This window comes from Apium graveolens, chromosome 7 (assembly GCF_009905375.1).
Source record: "Apium graveolens cultivar Ventura chromosome 7, ASM990537v1, whole genome shotgun sequence".
NCBI classification, from domain to species: domain Eukaryota; kingdom Viridiplantae; phylum Streptophyta; class Magnoliopsida; order Apiales; family Apiaceae; genus Apium; species Apium graveolens.
The window spans coordinates 121,585,601-121,590,632 of NC_133653.1; positions in this window are offsets into that span (position 1 = coordinate 121,585,601).

The following is a 5,032-nucleotide window of genomic DNA, read 5'->3' on the forward strand; positions in this document are numbered from 1 at the left end:
GATCCGACTTCAACACTCAGGTCCTTCGATTGGAACCTTGATGAGCTTTTCGACTGATCACTAGGCTATCATTAGTCCGATGCCAACTCTCTGGCCTTCCTACTAGAACTTACAGAGTCGAAATACCCTAATTTAGACATTCGATTATGCTTGGCATATCCTCGCTATCAATTCTACCCGAACGATATCAAAACTCGACTCGTAAATAACCATCATATTATCATACACATAAAAATTAGGGTTCACACAATCAGAACTCAGTTCGATAATCATTTTCGGAAAGTTCGTACAATCGTCATTTTAAAAGGTAGGGTTGTCGAATATTTTACAAAATATTTTATCACAACACGCAAATATGTTTCGTAAAATATTTATAATTATATAGTCATATACACTTGACTGATATTCCCGATATCTTATAGGACACGTTCCCGAATTTTTGGAATTAATTTCCCGAAAATCGGGCAGCGTCTCCTTTGTTTATCGGACTACCCGTCGAAACATAGAGGTTTTAGATCTCCCTCTCGAGAAAATGAGTCTGATCACGAGAATTCCGCATCTGAGCGGACCTTTGATGCGTCGGTTGAAGAGACACCAATGTTATTCTCAAATATCATATCTTCTATGTCAAGTAATGTTGCTGGAACAAGTGCGCGACCTCGGTGAGTTCAGATGGAATAATAATAGTCAGTGGCTGCTATGATAGCCAAGTCTCATAGTGAATGTGGATCAGTACCGTGGTTTATATCTTGAACCCTCATACTTCTTTCTTGAGACGTATTTTGTTTCCAGAATAATTGGTTACTATTCCATAAGTTGCTTATTTTCCTGTGAGAAAATTAAGAGCACGAAGTAAGCAACTTAAGGTCATGTTGATCTCATTACAAATCATATTCTCATCTTCCTATTTATGAATTTCCATTTAAAAATTGTTTCTTTCCTCGGTGATTCAATCGATTGATTGGGGCATACAATGCATATGATTTGACTATTTGTCTGTGTGACAAAGGGTCTGGTGGGACGCCACCGAAATATGTGTTGTGAGCTATGCAGTACTAAGACTAGCCATCTTATGTACTTGTATGGTTGCTCTCATTCATACCTATATCTTCTTCACTGTTCCTTCTTATTTGATTTCCTTGATTTCAAAATTCCATGACAATGAATCCGTCGGTAATCTTTGTAGTAGATAGTCTTGATTAATGTGAGTAAATGAAAGTTGACTGTCAGGAAGGATGGAAGTCCTATATCAGGATATTTAAGAATAATGGTAACAGTGAGAGTTCGGGACCTAATGGTGGAGCTATAGCCTCCGGAAAAGTAATTCAGTATTTGATGAATCACTTATGGGTGATAAGAAATCATCCTTAGAGGAATGGTTGGTTGAAATTTGGACTATGGTTCCTAGAAGGGTCCAGCGTTCCTTAAGTTGACCTGGTTTACCAGTTTATTCTATGTAATTGGTGGTTGACATAGCCAGCCAAGTCTTGTAATATATTAGATTAGTGTTGATGTGGTAATTGAGTAGTGACAGGAAGTTAGTTAGTTGCTATTGTATTAAGGAGCCGTGCTACGCTGATTAGTTTCTTTATAGTTCAGTTTCCCTATACTGTTGTTGATTCTGCTACTGTCATTGTTGCTAATGTTGCTAGTGATGTTAATCTAGATCTCTTTTATAAATGGACCCTGATATTAAGGACATGGGTATTTGATTGGGCAGCATTTTCCTGATACAGGTGCACCATTTAAACGGTGATGTCTTCTGTCAAATATTTTTGTTATGTTTTGAATAAACTCATCCATATATTTCTGGAAGATGCCACCCAAGCAAGCTACCCAGTCTAAAGAAAATAGTAGTAGTGTTTTTTTGGGTCCAGTTATAAATAAAATTCTGGATTTGTTGCGCTAGCAGCAACAATAATTGTAGTTAATCCAACAAATTCAACTGCAACAACATCATCAAAGAGAGCCAAACCAAACTACTAGTTTTAGATCCTTTCAGTCTATTAAGGCCCAGAATTTAAGGGCGAAGTGGACCATGTTGTTTCCAGAAATTGGCTTAAGGAAATGAAAAAGGCATTTACCCTCACTCAGGTAAGTGACGATCTTAAAACGGATAATGTGAGTTATTTTCTTAAGAATGAAGCAACTTATTGGTGGGAATCCACTCGTGCGTTGGAAGGAGAAGGCCCTGTTTCTTGGATGAGATTTACAGAATTGTTCTTGGAGAAGTATTTTCCTGATTGTCTAAGGAATCAGTTGGAAGTCGAGTTTCTAGAACTGAAATAAGGTGAAATAAGTGTGTTGGAATATGAGGACAAGTCTACAGAATTGGCCCGATTAGTTCCTGAGTATGTAAGCACGGAGACCCATAGTTCAGGCCGCCATAGTAATTGACATTGATCAGAAGTTAGCTGCTAGAGAAAAAGAAGATAAGAAGCGAAAGATAGATGATGTGGAGGGAGCATCAGATCAAGAAAGATCTAGCCAGAAGTCTCAGAAAAAGGTTAGAAGGAATAAGAATAAAGAATTCAGAGGGCAGAGTTTTTCTTTAAACATGATTAGTAACACCTCAGTCAACCCTAACCAAGCCAAACCGGTCAAGTCACCTATAACGGAGTGTGAACAATGTGGTAAAAGGCACGGTGGAGAGTGTAAAGCGAAATACTGAATGTTTCCGGTGTCGACAGAAAGGATACTATGCATCGAAATGTAAGGTGGAAAAATCCGAGAGTCTCCTGTTACAACTATAGTAAGGTAGGGCATGTGGCCAAGAACTGTAGAAGTGCTTCCCGAGATAACATAAGAGGTAGTGCATCAAAAGGTTTGACACCCATTATACCTAAGGCTAAGACCTATAAGATGAGAAAAAGGTCAACTGCTCAAGACCCTGATAAGGAACCAGGTGCATCCTTCCTTAATTTCATACCTGTTAAGGTATTGAGTGGAAATGGAGTGTTTAAGTTAATTATGTGTAGTATGGAGTTAATGTTGGAGTATTTAAATGAACCCTTAATTATAGAAGTGGTTGATCGAAGTAAAATTCCAGTAAATCATTCCTGTCCTAAATACCCTATAGAAATCTTAGAAAAAAATTTGCGACCGACCTATTACCTTTCGAGTTACATAATTCTAGAAGCGGATTGGGTGGTTGTTATAGGGCGGTGATTGATTTCCAGAATAAGAAAATTAATACTTAAGGAAGCTGATATTAGGGTGAGTAACCGAGGACAGAAGCAAGATAAGAAGTTTATTTCAATCATGTAAGTAGAGAAGCTATTAAGGCAAGAATGTAGGGTATATCAAGTGCATGTAACGGATATCAAGAAGAAAGTACCTAAGTTGGAAGGAATCCAGATAGCAAGTGAAGTCCCAAAGGTTTCATCGGATGACTTACCAGGATTACCTCGAAGCATGGGATAGAATCTCTTATTGGTTACTGTATAGAGTCGGGCTGGTGTCAAAAGCCTCAAATCATATGGCTCAGTAGGAATCAAGTAATTAGTTAAGGAAATTTCAAGATTGTGGGATAAAAGAATAATGAGACAAGGTATATTCCGTGTTGTGCACTGAGTTGGTTTATAGAAAAAGAAGAATGGGTGTATGAAGTTACGTGCTGATTATCAAAAATTGGAAAAGTTAACGAATAGGAACAAGTAACCCTTGCATAGAATTGATTATTTATATAACTCAACGAAAGGAACATGTTGGTTCTTAAAGGTTGACCCAGAGCAGGCTATTGTCAGTTGAAGGTTGAGTCTGAGGTTATACTAAAGACCCTGTTTAGAACGAGATAAGGATATTACGAGTTTCGGGTGATGTTACTTGGATTAGCAAATGTACCAGTCATTTCTGAGGATTAAATGAACATAGTGTATAAGGAGTATTTGGATAGTGCAATTGTATTTATTGATAACATCATTGCCCATTCAAAGGTATGAATTCTGTTCATAATTGATTATGAGCTATGGTTGTTTGATTAACTACCAATCGGGCAAGGTCCATTTAGGTTCAGATGTCTTGAGTAGAAAAGGAAGAATGAATATCATTAAGGTTGCTGGGGAGTTGGTAAGTGAATTGGAAAGAGTTGGAAAATTAAAGTTCAGGTGCCAGAAGATAACAAGGAGCGATTGTATGAGACCACCTTTCCACCGGAGGTGTTGAAAAGAATCAGGAAGTGCTAAGAAGAGGTCGTGAATCAAATGATTAGATAATTTGGTTGGAGAAGAAATTATACTCAAGAGGAGAGCAATTGTATGTTCCGGTTTTCCTCGAAAATATAGATTTCTAGTATGGCTGAGTTGTAGAATGAAATTTTGGCGAAAAACCCATGATTTCAAGTTTTTTATCCGCCCGAAAAACAATAAGATGTACCGAAGTTGAAGTGGAACTTATGGTGACTAGGAATGTTTGGGAACTAAGTAGGAAATGGATGTTGTCTACCATCCCCAAATGGACGGTTAAAATGGAAGGATAAATTAAAACGATAGCAGATATGTTGAGAGTATATGCTTTAGATTTTTAAGGAAACTGGGATGTTCATTTGTCGTTAATAAAGTTCTCTAATAATAATTATTATGTTAGTATTACAATGCCACTTTGCGAAGCCTGGTATGGACGTGAGTGTGGGTTTTTCCCTTTATTGAGGGAAAGCGGGAGTAGAGATGTTGTTAGATCCTGAGTTAATTCAGCTCACCAAAGATGCAGTGGTGTTGATTTGAAAAGGAGTTGAAGCAACTCGGGATAGACAAAGAAAGAAGGAGGACTTGCATCGAAAAGAGTGGATATAGAAATAGGATCGTTGGTATCGACAAAAGTTTCACCTTGAAAGAGATTGGTTAAGTTCGAATAGAAGGGACATATAGAGTCCTAAATATATTGAATCGTTCGAGGTATTGAGAAATATAGGTAAAATTGCCCATGAGTTGATGTTACCGCCGCATTTGCAGTATATATATAATATGTTCCACATGTAAATATTAAAACGATATGTTCTTGATTCGAACCAATCCTTTAATTAGGAGCCAATGGG